We start from the raw sequence: 15,395 nt of genomic DNA, 5'->3' as shown, positions 1-15,395 counted from the left end.
ATATGGACATTTTGACAATGTTAATTCTTCTAATCCATGAGCACAGTATATCTTTCCATTTGTTCATGTCTTCTTCAATTTCTTTTATCAGTGTTGTATGATTTTTCTGTGTATACATTTTTCACCTCTTTGGTTAATTTATCCCTAGGTATACTATTCTTTTTGATGCAATTGTAAATGGAATTGTTTTATTATGTTTACTTTATAATAGTTCATTGTTAGTATATAAAAATACAACATATTTTAATATATTGATTTTATACCTTGCCACTTTACTAAATTTCTTTGTTAGTTCTAACAGAGCTTTGTACAGTGGCAGTATCGTGTTCAATGAGGTTTATCTGAGGCACGATTCTTGCTAATTGAAAACTGTTAGTTCTAACAGTTTTTGGTTGAGTCTTTAGAAATTTTTATATATATAATCATATCCACCTATAGTGACAGTTTTACTTTTTTTCTTCCCAACTTAGATACTTATTTTTTTCTTAACAGGTTACTCTGGCTAGGATTTCCAATAATATGTTTAATAAAAGTGTAAAGAATGGGTATCCTTGTCTTGTCCTTGATCTTAGAGGAAAAGCTGAAAGCTTTTCACCACATAGTATGATGTCTAGCTGTGGGTTTGTCAGAACTGGTCTTTGAGGTATGTTTCCTCTATACTCACTTTGTTGAGAATTTTATCATAAACGAATGTTGAATATTGTCAATTTTTTTCTTTATTTATTGAGATGATTGTATGATTTTTATCCTTCATTTTGTCATTGTGGTGTATTATGCTGATTAGTTTATGGTTGTTAAAACATCTTGGAATTCCTGAAATAAATCCCCCTTGTATGATCTTTTAAATTTTGTTTTAAAAATTCAGTTTGTTAAATTTTTTTGAGGATTTTTGCATCTATGTTTACCAGGAATAACACCCTGTAATTTATTTTTCTGTGGAATTCTCATCTGGTTTTGTTATCAGAGCAATGCTGGCCTTGTAAAATGAGTCTGGAAATGATCCCTGCTCTTCAGTTTTTTGAAAATGTTTGAAAAGGATAAATATTAACTCTGCAAATGTTTGGTAGACTTCACCTGGTGAAGCCATCTGGTCCTAGACTTTTGTTTGTCAGGAGGCTTCTGATTACTGATTCAATCTCCTTACCAGTAAATTGATCTATTCAAATTTTCTATTAACTTCATGATTCAATCTTGGAAGATTTGATGATTGTAGGAATTTATCCATTTCTTCTATGTTGCCAAATTTGTTGGCCTATAGTTATTCATAGTACCCTTTTATGATTCTTTTTATTTCTTTGGTATCAGTTGTAACTTTTGTTTCATTTCTGATTTTATTTATTTGAGCCTTCTTTCTTTTTTCCTTAGTTTCAGTTTGGGTTTCCTTAATCCTACTGGTCTTGCTGTCAAAAAAACAAAAATACATGCAACATTATAAATCATATAAATGCGTAACTCCTGCGATATGTTTATCTTTTCAAAGTTCTGACTCTTCTATTGAATTTTTATATTGTCTTTTTTAGTCTTTATTTCATTTACCTCTCCCTGATATTTATTATTTCCTTTCATCTATCAACATTTGTTCTTTTACTTCTAGTTCCTTTAGGTGTAAATTAGATTATCTGAGCTTTTTCTTGTTTCCTGAAATAGATCTTTATTGCTATGAACTTCCCTCTCAAAACTGCTTTTGCTGCAATCCATAGATTTTAGTATGTTGTATTTCTATTTTCATTTGTCTCAAGGTTTTTTTTTTTTTAATTTCTCCTTTGATTTCTTTTTTAACCCATGTTCAGCAGCATCTTGTTTCATCTCTAAGTATTAGTTAGTTTTTCAATCTTATTCCTGTAGTTGATTCTAGTTCTATACCTCTATGGTCAAAAAAGGTGCTTGATATTGCTTCAGTCTTCTTAAATTGGTTGAGACTTGTTTTATGACATAAAATATTATTTTCTAATGTGAATTTGAGAAGAACATGTATTTTGTAGTTTTGAATGGAATGTTCTGCATATATTTATTGTCTAATCTAGTCTAATGTGTCATTTAAGGCTAATGTTTCTTATTGATTTTTCTGCTTGGATGGTCTATTCATTGATGTAAGTGGGGTTCCTAGGTACTTATAACTCCATGACTTTATGACTAGAAAAATATCTGGAATGATTATGATAAACTAAAAGTGACAGAGTATAATGAAAAAATTTTCCATGCACTAGATTTTTATTTATTTTTATGAAATGTAATTCTAAGAAAATATGTAACCTTCTTTTATTATACACTCAAAATTACTATATGTGTTAGGCAATCTAACCATCATTATTTTCAATTCACAGGTAAGAAAATGCAATTCAAAATGCCAAGCACTAAGTGATAGAAACGGTACTTAAAACTGGGTGTTCTGACACTAACCTCATGGTATTTCTTAAGCTATGACAGCCATGTCTGTTAGTGCAATAATAATTAGTATCTAAGTTTTTTTGTGTGTGCCAGACAACAAAGTAAAAGATAAAAGTAGCATGTTTGAATTGTATTGTCTATATATATATTCTTTGGTTTTAGTTAAATGGCTTGATTTTCACTTACTTTGACCCCATATTATGTTTTGCTGGTTGTTCACATCTTTTTAGTAAAGAAGGAGGAAATACTTCTTTTTAGGATCTGGCTTCAAGCTGTTGCAAGAACAAATTATTCTATGCTTACAAAGTATAGTAAAATGATAAACATTTTTTAAAAGTAAAAACATACATTTTAGATTCAATGAGGTATTGTTTTCTTAGAAAATTATGAGGAACAAGGATTTTAAAACAATTTTGCCACATATAACTCATGAATAAATTCTTTCTTCATTGTAGAAGGTACCATCTTTGCCCCATTATTAGATGAAATAAACCCAAGGACAAAGGAAATCAAGAGGTAATCTTTTTGGCAATCTTGTCATGCAGTTTCTGCAAAACATTCCCTGCAGTGCAGGATTGTTCAAAGCTTCACATGCTGAGTCTTGCTTGCTGTGTGGAAAAAACTAGCTGCCTCTTGCTGAGAAAGATTTTTTGAAAAGGAAAAGGAACTGAGTGACTTGCTATATCTGTTTGGCCCAAGGTCTTGACAAGCCACAGTCCACGTCTCAGTGATCAGCTGCATTCATTTTGCATCATGTGCCCTGATTGGTTGGAAGTACTTAGACTTGAGAAAGAAACATCTTATTTAATGTTGCCCCTTTTTTCCCAAAGACCATCCTTTCCTACATCGCTTTCTTATATTGCACATTTTTTTCACCTCTATCTTTATGTTTCCTTAATCCTACTGGTCTTAATGTCAAAAAAAAAAAATAAGACATGCAACATTATAAATAATATAAATGCGTAACTCTTGTGATATGTAGAAAAACAGATAAAATGCAAATACTGAAGATTGTGCTGAAAGTTTCATCCTACGAGAGTTACAAACTCACTGAGATTGTATCAAAAGTCAAAACTTCACATGTTTTTGGAGGAAATACCTGGGATTGGAGAGTGATCCTTTCCACTGCTGCTCACTTTAGAACTATAGGTGTAGATTGACACAGGTCTTTAGGTGTTGCCAGAAAGAAGACAGAAACTTTGGTGTGTATGAGATTGTATCTAGTGTGTTATAGTAGGTTATCTCCTAGTCAATTGTCATGCATCCATACATGTGAAACTGAATTAATGTCTTCATTAACTGATTAGGTGTAGTGATGTAAATAGTCCAAAGAAAGTATGCATAAAAAGGTCACAGTTGTTATGATTGCTTTGAATACAAGGCTGTGATTTTAATAGCATATTATCTGGCCAAAATATTCCACAAAAATATTGTCAAGCATGCTTAAAATTATTTTGTGGACACCTGCGTGTCTCATTGGTTGAGGTCTGCCTTTGGCTCAGGTCGTGATCCTGGAGTCCTGGGATCGAGTCCCCATGGGGAGCCTGCTTGTCCCTCTGCCTACGTCTCTGTCTCTCTGTGTGTGTCTCTCACGAATAAATAAATAAAATCTTTAAAAAGTTACTGTTAATCAACTCTTTGCAAAGGATTTCTCCCCTCACAGTATCGTTAAGATTTATAAAATTTAAAATTCAAAGGCTATCTTAAAGGTCACCTCTTTCTTTGTTTTTCAGACAATGAGACAGGGAGCTCAGAATGGCCAAAATTTCTCAAAAACTGTTACTGTGGATGGCACATTGACTTATTCCTGGCTAGTGGCCTCTATTGGATGGCATGCTAGCCATTTTTATTTGCTTTTCATACTTAGTATGTGACAATCTCAAAATATTATAAAATCACATATAAAGCATGAAAGGTAATGCAATGAAGCGAATGAAAACAGCCTTTAAATCATAACTTTTCTTTGGTGGTTGAGATTACTGACCACAGAGATAGGTACCATGAACTATTTCTTTTTTTAAAATCAGGGTTTAAAGGGTTACTTGACTAATAAGCAATTATCATCTTGGCCTTCTCATTTCTTCAAATTTAGGCTGAAAACCTTTATGGATGTTGTGAATTAAAACAAATGTGAAGAAGAGAATTATATTGAATATATGGTAGGTGTAGCGATACTTAACAGCCTTTAAGAATAGCAGGTGCTTAATAAATGTTTCTAAAACAAACAAATTTTGTGGAATTTCAGATATACTGTAGTTTTGAGAAACTCTCCTCTAGTATTAACATCTTATATAACCTGGTTCATTACTCAAAACAAAGAAATTAACATTGGCGAATTACTATTTACTGCAGTTTTTATGAGTATCCCCACGAGCATTCTTCTGTTCTAGAATCAAATCCAGGCATCATATTGCATTTAGTTATCACATCTCCTTAGTCTCTTCTGGTCTGAGACAGTTCCTTCATCTTTATTTTTAGTAGCCTTGTCAGTTTTGAAGAGTAATAGTTAGGTGTGATGTAAAGTGTTCTTTAATTTTGATTTGTCTGATGGGTTTTTTAAACTTATATTAGGGTTTGGAGTTTTGGGGAAGAATATCATGGAAATGGCCTTTTCTCATTACATCATTTTACAGAATTCATGATGTCAACAACATGTCCCTGGTGATGTTAACTTTGATGAAGTTAATGTCTGCCAAGTATCTCTGCTGTAAAGTAGTTTTATCTTTTCATACTTAATTTTTTGAAAATGAGTTACCCCTTTACCCCACACTCAAGTAGAAGAGAATCAAGCACTACCTTCTGGAGAGAAGAATGTCTATATTTGGAATTCGTCAATAAGGATGTACTTTGTATATTGATACACAGCAATTATAATATGCAATTTAAATGTCTTTTCATAATTCTAATTCTCTAGCTTTAAACCTAGCTGATTCATCTACAGTTCTTTTTTTGAGAACCTGAAGTGAGTGTTTGAGACTTGAGGGAAGAGTCTATCTTGTCTTTAGAAATTTTTTCTTCAGTAGGAAATCATGTAAGAGGAAGTTCGGTGTTCCTTGGTGGAACAAGAAGGTGATCAGTTTTAAGTTTAATAAACTGAATAAAGCATGTCAATAGATTTTATTAAAGATATACATATACTACAATATACAGATATGATAGCCAGAAATAATAATCTTAAGCATTTTGAGATGTAACCAAACACAACTGTTTCTTTTCTCATGCAGACAGATGGAATATAACGTATTAAAATTACAACTACATTCCACAATCAGGGAACATATTTTCTAAAAGCCTCACCTTCAAGGGATTTGAGTTTATGCTTTTGGAAAGACTAAATGGTCTGCTCATCGTGACCTCAATGAGCAACAAGGGACATATAGAGACAATAGATCTAGCACACATATTGGTCTATGGCCATTAAGTGCCTTATAAGTGAGTAACAAAACTTTAAAATCAATACAGATTTTTATGGGAAGCCAATGAAGAGATTTTCAACTAAAGGGTAATATGTTCAAACAGATGAATTCCTGTAAGGATGTGGCTGGCTGCATTCAACAAAGAATATGTTTTGGAAAGAGTGTGGCTCTACTAACCCATACACCGAAAGCCTGAGTGATCTCAACTTTACGAAATATATTGCTAATATCACATAGAAAACATCATATCATAAGACGAGTTTCTCACGATGAGATAATGGATTGGAAAATATTTTGCAAATGGTAAATTCCTCACAAATGTTAGTAATGATTATTAGAGTTCTTACATAATAATTCTCAATCTATTGCTTAGAAAAGTTGTCAGTTTAATGACAATTCGGACATAACCACACTGATAGCACTGAACTATGACTTCATCTGGAAGTGCAATATTTAGTTTTAAGATATTTCTTATTTTTTTCTCCCACTTCATTAAGTTTTGTGTGGATGAGGCTGACATTTTCCAACAATGAAATCATTCTTGCTTCAACTGATTTTTACCCATTCCATGAAAAGTTAGGCCGGGACATGGCAGTTCAAACACCTGGTGACCTGTGTTTGTGTTTTCAATCACAAGTGACACAAGAGCAGCAAAGTGGGGAGTTCTAAAGCTGGAAGTTCCTCTTGACTCATGGAGATGTGCATGACTGCAATCTGAAATGGAAAAGCAATTGTGACCCAAAACTGACATGAGGAGATGGACTCCAACTCATATTGATTCTCTATACAAAATAGCCGAACTGTCTGCTGTCCTCCATTCTCACCGCCAGTCTGACTTAGGTCCTGCAGCTCCCTTTGCTTCCCTGTGTCCACCCGTGCCCACTGGGTCCTTTCCTCTGAGCATGGCTTCCATACTCCCTTCATTGCTCCTCTCTCAGATTCTTTCTAAAATCGAGTCTGGTCACATCATCCTTCATTTTAAAATCTCTGAATGGTTTCCTGTATCTCTTATGACAAAATCGAACTTGATTAGCGTGGCCCATGAAGTCCCTTCATATCTGGGTTTTGCTCATCTCTCCATGCCCCTCTGGTCAGCCTGTATGTACTTGTCATAATGAGCTACTTCCACCTTTCAGGCTCCATTTCCCTAATCCTCTTCCCTACTGTCCTTTGTTCATGCTGTTCCTTCAGTCTGGAACATTCATCTTACCCAGTCTTTTGAGGAGGTTCTCCTATACTTTTTGGGTGCCTTTTATGTGTCTTATGGACACTTTGTGCATATATCATTATTGCACCTTTTTATAATCTTTTTATATCTGTCTTGTCTTTTTTCTCTGTCAGATGGAAAACTCCTTGCTCAGCGACTACATTGTTCATCATCATATTTCCAGTTATTTGACTGGTGACCAGTATACAGTAGATAGTTCTTGAATATTTACTGAAGACACATGGAAGCTACGTGGATATATTCCCAAATATAATATATTTCTGTTAAATAGAAATATATTTGAAAGAGAACATGCCCAACTATTTTATGGTGTACAAATTTCTTCAACCTAATAATGTATTAAATTTTATAAAATTAAATACTTTAAAAAATATAGATCAGATTCCATAAAAATTTATATTAACATCTCCTTCTCAATTTCTTTATAAAATTTCACTTTTTATAAAAAGAATCCTCCAGATTTATAATTTGATGATCTTTTCTATTGAAAGCATTTCTATTTTTCTTATCAAAGTTCATAAAACTAAAAGCATATTCACTTGAAGCACAACATACTTTTTAATATCAGCTCACAAACAAAATGTAAGTTATTCATTAAAAATAAAGGTAAATTCAGTAGTGATGCTGGTTTGAGATGAGATGAGGCACAAATCACGGCTGGTCTGAATATTGCTCATAGGCAATGAAGCAGTCTCTTCTACAAGAAGAGATCTTGTAGAAAGGAAACAGTAATTGAACAATCACTATTGGATTGTTAAGAAAACTTTATTTTGTGCAAGCCAAGATTGCAATAATTGAAGGCACTTGTAATGCAGGAACTAACTCTGTAGATGACATTTTTAACCAAATCTTTACTTTTAAGAGTTCTTCTAGGGTCAGGGATGCTATTCCCACCCGGGAGTCATTGCAGTGATTCAATTCCCACCAAATAGTCCCAGACAGTAACTTCTAGTGGAGATTCTCAATAGCTGTCATAGCACCGCATCTGAATAGCGATAGTGTCACAACTAGTAACATCAATGTGGTATGAAGAATATAATTGGCACCTTACAAGTATTATCTTACTTAACTAGTAATACTTTCAGAGAGATATTGGATGCGATCATGTTTTATATAAATATACAAACACAGAGATAAAGTCACACGTTCAAGGTAGCACAGCTAAAAAAGTGACAGGGCAAGAATCCAAATTGTGTCTTTTGGTTCCATTGTGCAAGGTCTAACCAGGGAAAATAACACATTGTGGCATCTGGGGGGAAAAGAAAAGAATCTCACAGATTACCTATATTTTGAAATAGTGCTACTCTCTTTACTAATATGGCTTTGTAAATAGTGATTTTTTTTTTTTTTCAAAATAAAGCAATGCATTCCGCTTCCAAATAAGGACATAGGTTTGGGGAATTTCATTTTCAAGTTAAGTAATGTTTTGTTCTGATGAGACCTCTAGAGATGGTTTTGACATTTAAAAGTGGTGGGAAGATAAAGTGATTAAAGCTGTCAAGTGTGTTCAAATTCTAAGAATGTAGTCATTGTACTACTTTTTTTGCTACAAGTTTTAGATATCTATGCTGTAGAGTACTTCTGTTTAGAAGTGTGTGTGTGTGTGTGTGTGTGTGTGTGTGTTAAGGCATTGTGATTGACAGAAATTACTCCAGGAATATGAATAACCCAAATTAGAACTTACAACCGCAGGGAAGCAGCATGTACAGCTAAGGTAAATGTAGATTCTTAGAACTATTCCCTGTTGGCAGCCCTATGGCCCCTCTATGGATTCATATTTTCTAATTGTATCATCTTGGTTTCTCTGAAAATAATACACATCATCTAGAGCTCTTGTTAGCCTTTGATGCAATATAAGCACATTTTTCTTATTTTTAGCAATTTTCTTTTCTTTTTTTTGGGGGGGAGATTATATAAGGTCTATTAACTTCAAAAGTTATTTTCACAGACTATTCAAGGAAGTAAGAAGCTGCCACAGCATCAAGCTAGGTTTTTCTGCATAGCACACAGTATAAGTGTGAAAAAATATTTCTAGTCTTGTGAAAACCAAAACAAATTATTGTAATACAATGTTTCTGATCTTGTGGAAAGAACAAAAATCATTTTTTGAAGTTGAATGGTGTTGCTACATTTTAAGGGACTCAGGGATGTGGAGCCTTCAGTGTATAAAACTATGCATCATTATGTTGTCAGGAGTCTCTATTTTATATAGTTAAGCTGAATAAATAATCAGGTGAAACAATATTTTAGACACAGGTGAAAAAACACTCAATAAACTGACCATCTGAAAATTCCCTAAAAGGAAGCATTAGCTAAAAATAGAAAAAAACTATATAATCTCTCTCCCCCGATCTATTATCTATCATCTTATCTATCATTTATCTATCTATCTATCTATCTATCTATCTATCTATCTATCTATCATCTATCTATCTATCATCTATTTCAGAAGAAAATAATACAAAGAACAGGAGAAAAAAGTTCTATGATGATAAATTAACAGATAATTTTTAGACCTAATAAAGTAATGCTTTTATAGGCTTTGTCAAAACAGCAAACCTCAAGTATGATAAATTCCAAGAAGTTTACTCTGGGAAACTTGTGACAATACTATAAAATACTCAAAGAAATAGAAAAATTTTAAGAAATGAAGCAGATGAGCATAAGGGGAAAAGCCTAAAACAGACTCTTAATTATAGAGAACAAACTGAGAGTTGCTGGAGGAGAGGTGGGGGGGCGGTGGCCTAGATGGGTGATGGGGATTAAGGAGGGCACTTGTGATGAACACTGGGTATCGTACGTAAGTGATGAATCGCTAAATTCTACACCCAAAACTAATATTACACTGTGTGTTAGGTAACTGGAATTTAAGTAAAAACTAGGAACAAGTGGCACTGGGGTGGCTCAGTCAATTAAGCATCCACCTCAGGCTTGGTCATAATCCTGGGGCCCTGGGATAGAGCCCCGCACTGGGCTCCCTGCTCTGCAGAAAGCCTGCTTCTCTCTCTCTCTCCCTCTACCTGCCACTCCCTGTGCTGGTGTGCTCTCTCTCTCTTTCTCTCTCTCTCCTTCTTTGTCAAATAAATAAATAAAAATCTTAAAAAAAACTTTAAATAAAACAATAAAATAGAAAAAAATAATATTCTTTAATGATTACTGTTAAATAAATACTAGATGTCTCATTAGCAAAAGGAAAAAGCCAAAGATAATGAGCTGAAGGTGTGCTGTGTGTAAGGGAAAAACAAGTTCAAACTAGAATTGTTTACAAAATAAAACTTAACTCAGCAGGTACAATTCGTCTTAATACATACAAAAGTTAATTTTACCAAAGACAGACGTCACTTAAAATTCACAGAATACAGTTTAAGAAGGATGAATTTGAACTTCAAGGAAGTACAAAAGAGAGAAATCAGGATGAGTGTGAAAAATTAAGTATGCATAATATAAAGAATAATTCTTATTTTGAATAAATTTTTGTTTGTTGTCAATAAAAAATTGAATATTTTAATTCAATTTTATGAAACTGAATGAAAGAAAAAGCTTGTTTTATTCTTGAAAAGAAAAAAATAAACAAGACATAAAGATCAAGGCATAGCATCATACCTCATATTACTGATTCATTAATTATTTAATTTATTAAGAAAAGTCCAATTATGGTGACTGAGGATTTGCCAGTTATTGGGTGTTTCCCATTCCCCTCTTTCTTCTGTTGAAAATAAATGTCAGTTTATTTTTTCACATATCTTTCATATCAACCTCCTTTACACTCTCATTTATAGGAGCTATAATTTTATTTCCTCTTCGAAAGTGTTAATAATAAGATCTTTACTTCTGTCATTTTCCTTCCCTAAAACAGACCAGACTATTTTAAACACAATTCCATCTGAAAATTTTTGAGAAGAAACATTTTCTCTTTAAGTTTGGTGTAAGTTTGGTCTTTCCACTACTTCAAAAATAGATGACATGCCTGCCTAATCAAATAGGGAAATATTTCTAAAAAATTCAAAGTCCTCTGTGGTAGACAACAAGATAGCTGAAAATACATGGTATATTGGTATATAGATACATGAACCTGGATTCAAATCCCTCTGAAACCCTATGTATTTTCTTTCCCAGGATGTTTCTCATCACACTACTTGCCTTCTCTATCTCCCATTGTTTCATATCTTTTTGAAAGTTCCAATCTCTATCATTAATTTTTAATCTTCTATTGGCACTGCCTTTAGATTTTTTTGCATTAATTACTTCAACTGTTTTGTTGAATATTAACTATTATTATCTCTCAGCTATAAATTTGCCTTTCTAAAATCACCTTTGTGTTTGGGAGCTGGGACAGTGACAATACGTTTATCATTTGTCATCTGGTTTCCTATTAGGTTTGGCGAATGGGGACCCTGGGGCAGACTGGGGGCAGGGAAAGGAACGACACTTTGCTCCCCTCTGTCTGCTTGCTGTTCTTTTCAGCACCATATCAATGATGGCCCATATCTCTGCAATACCTGTTGGATTCAGTTTCCTACATTTTTACCACTCCCAGAACCAACATTGTTCATAATAGAAAAAGAAACAACCCAGTGTATATCGACAGTGGAATAGATATATATTTCAAGGTCAATCATAATGCAACAGTGAAAATGAATGACTGAATTAATGTGTACTAACTTGAGTGAATCTCAATGATATAACATTGAAGAGGCAAGATAATGGAATATGTACAGCATAATTCTATTTATATAACATTCAAGAACATAGGACATACGGTGCTATAAACTATAAAGAAAAGCAAGAACATGATTTTCCCAAAATTTGGTGGTTTTTTATGGAGGGAAGAAAGAGATGTAGTTGTGGAGAGATATCCTCAGGGTAATATGAGGGAGGGGGGGGGGGGGGAGGGAGAGAGGAAAGAAAAGACTGAGGAGCTATAACACTTTTGCATTAATTATGTCCATGTAATAAAATGGATAATACTAGAGACTTTTATTAGCAAGTTCCAGTGTCATGAGTTTCATAACAAGAGATATAATTGATGGTCTGTGGTCCAAAAGCTGGTTAGATTTCCAGCAAATTGGGACATTTTGCTATGGTGGTTTTTGTCTCCAAAATGTCTGAAGTCATATTCTAACTGTTTTTGGATGCACATCCACCTTAAACATAATATGGCATTTTTCAGCACTAGGTACTGCCATCAGGTGTAAGCAGAAGCTATAAGGGATCTCAGAGCAGGCAAATGAAAAGAAGCAAGGAAGGAAAGCAGAGATCCAAAATATTTAGAAGGGCAAGGCTATCAATAAAACAGAAAGTCCATGGCAAATCAAAATGAGATTATAAGAATTGAACTCAATAAAAAGTGACCAAAAAGAAGCTTCCCTATAAATGTGCTTTCATAACTCCTCCAATTCTCTGGGCTTATTTATGCTAATACCTAAATCTCTGAATACCCAAGAGAAAATCTAATACAAAAAAATGGTCACTGGCCACCCCTTCTCAGACGCAACTTTATCCTTGTGGCCTGAATTACAGCCACTGCCAACTTACTCCATAAACTATGCTGTCTCTCTTTGGTTCCTTTGAGTGCTCCTACTCTGCTTCTTTTTAACAGCTCTTTGATTATTTTCATGGTCTTCCTCCAGTCAAAGCGACGGTGACCATACCATCTCCCCTCAACTGTGTACCCCCTAAACTGCTGATTCCTTTGTGTGTCTTCATTGTTAACATTTGTGGTGCTATTGAAATTATCACTGGCTCTTTTCACTTCAAATCCTGTTTCCACTTTTCCAAAAACTTGCAGTTTGGTGTCTGTACCCCTCAGGACTATTCTCGCTGTCACTCAGTTCACCGTGTTGCTACCCCACCAGGTGTTGCAGAACCACAAGATGCTTTTCAGTTCTTAGCTGTCTTAACTTCTACACTCGTTCTTCTCTTGCAACACCTTCTCCTCTTGGCTTCTAGAACAGAATTCTCTCTAGCTCCACTCCCCCCACCCCGATCCCCTTGTAAACACTACCTATGACAAGTAATTTGGAAGTCTAGATGAATTATGATCTCTTTTGGCTTTAGGTAGGTTAAATGCTGGGTGCCAGTCCATGCATTCTGTTATCCTTTTACCTGTTGCAGTGAGATTCCAAGTCTGACTGTCCCAGCTACTTCTGTTCCCTTCTTGAGAGCACAGAACATATTTGCTGCTCTCCAAGTCCTCGTGAGCATGGGAAAATTATGAAAGTCTGTTGCAGTTTTCACTGGCCACTCTCCCGGTAGTTTTTTTTTTTTTTTTTTAATCGTTCCTGCCACACTGTGCAGAGAATACTACAAGCCTGGATGAGGGATAATTCTGAGGCTTGCCATTACTTTAGAAAGGGTTCCACACATTCCCTATGATTTGAGACCCTTCCAAACCATTTTTGTTATTCTGTCATTTTCACCTTTCCTCAAGAAGTCATGTGGACATCAGGGGCATCTCATAGGGGTCCTTCTGAATGCCCTTTCACTTAAGTTTCCCTCTAAATGACTATAATTTTTATTTTTCTTCTCCCAGTCCAGGTAATCTCTGTCACAGAATCTTACAATGTTTTCTCTCATTCCAACATATAGTCCACGGATTCTGCTGTGGCAGCATTCCTTGAGGCATGAGATGCCAGGGACATAAAGTTGGTTGGGAACAGAGACATGATGGGTGGGGGTGGGGGTGGGGTGAGGGTGGGGTTGAGGTGGGGGGTCGATGAGGGGTTGTTGGGAGTTGAAGGGAGAGTTACTACACTGGAAACACAAGAGTTTACACACTGATTTGAATAATGGGATGGAAATATTATGTAGAATAACAATTTTGTATATTAACTTCTGGGGTGTATATTATATGATTATCATTAGGTTTTGAGTGCTATAATATTCAGCCAGTTCCTTTACTCAAAGACATTAAGAATTTTTATTTATAATCAAATAATTTAGTAGCTTTTAAGTGTTTTGGGGTTTTGTTGTTGTTGTTGTTGTTGTTGTTTTAACTTTCCTAAATAAAAATTTCTGATCATGGGTGTTTGAATTGGCCACAACAAACTTTTCTGTTTTTTTTTTTTTTTTTCCAGGTACAGGCTTGCATGAGAAAACAGGAGGTAATTTATTTTTCTAAAATTTTGTTTAAAGATTTACTTTTTGAAAGTGGGGCAGAGGTAGAGAGTGAGGGAGAGAGAGAGAAAGCCAAGCAGACTCCGCTTTGATCTTGGAGCCTAGATAGGCTCAGTCCTATGACCCTGAGATCATGACCTGAGCCAAAACCAAGTCGGCTGTTTAGCTGACTGTGCCACCCTGGCACCCTGAAAACAAGAGGTAATCTAATGCATTCATGAAATAATAATACTTACAGATAAGAGGAGTACAGATAAGATGTTTTAGATGGGGCAGTGGTGGCCTATTTTCAGTAATATTGTACAATAATAAGCATTTTTTTCTTGGTCATTGCTCATTGCTCATTGCTCATTGTTTTCACTGTCTCCTTTTCTTTTCCCAAGTTTTGACACTACTGTAGGTTTAATTTAAGATAAGGAATGTCCAAAAAAGTTGCAAGATATGAATCACATGAGGAATAGTGAAGACAAACTGCCGGTTTTATAAATTTATATACAATTTGTTTTATCGGTTTATCATTGTGAATTATGGATGTTATTATAATATGTCTATAATCTTGCTCTGGAGAGCAGAAAATTAGTGCCCATAGGGGGAAAGAAAAGGAAAAATGTTGCCTGTACAATGAAAATTAAAAGTGGAAAACAAACATCTATCAAAACAAACTCTTTACTCTGTTTGGGTGATACACATGCCAGAAGGTGACTTGGCTCAAGAAGATAATAAAATGGATAACAAATATCAGAGAATCTATAGTTTGGAGGTTGAAAACTGTGCCAAACACACGGGCAGCCTGGAGGTTGGCATGGGCATGGTGCACTTTTCCACGCTTGGGGGAAAACACTGACTTCTTTCTGCCAAGTCGGCCTCAGTATTAGTGTCATGGAGATTCTTCCCATGTTCATGGAGATTGTCCAGGTCTGGCTCATACGCTGAGAGGGATGTACTGGCATCTTTACAAGTATGAAAGCCAAAAAGGAATCGACTGGAAATGTTGAAATGTTGGTGTGAGAATGTAGCCAGCTTAGGAGAAAGGACTGGAAAATTATGCCAACTAGGACAACAAAATATTGTGATATAGTGATGCAGTGATTTACAGATCATTTGGAAAAGACCTTTTAATGAAATGTCTACCTTACCTTAGAGGGTGATAGAAGCAAGTTCCTGCCTTCTCTGCTGAAACAACTGTGAAGACATGGGACAGAGAATTCTCTTTCCCTTCTCTCTCTCTCCCCTTTTACTTCCTTCCT

At 34.9% G+C, this 15,395-nt stretch overlaps 1 pseudogene; it reads left to right on the top strand.

Annotated features, from left to right (window-relative positions):
• Nucleotides 1-301: 301 nt before the first annotated feature.
• On the top strand, nt 302-429 carry LOC121488586 (annotated as a pseudogene).
• Nucleotides 430-15,395: the final 14,966 nt, after the last annotated feature.

The sequence above is a fragment of the Vulpes lagopus genome, chromosome 3, assembly GCF_018345385.1.
Source record: "Vulpes lagopus strain Blue_001 chromosome 3, ASM1834538v1, whole genome shotgun sequence".
Taxonomy (NCBI): domain Eukaryota; kingdom Metazoa; phylum Chordata; class Mammalia; order Carnivora; family Canidae; genus Vulpes; species Vulpes lagopus.
The sequence above is the reverse complement of the archived record's forward strand: the minus strand, read 5'-3'. Positions and strand labels throughout refer to the sequence as shown.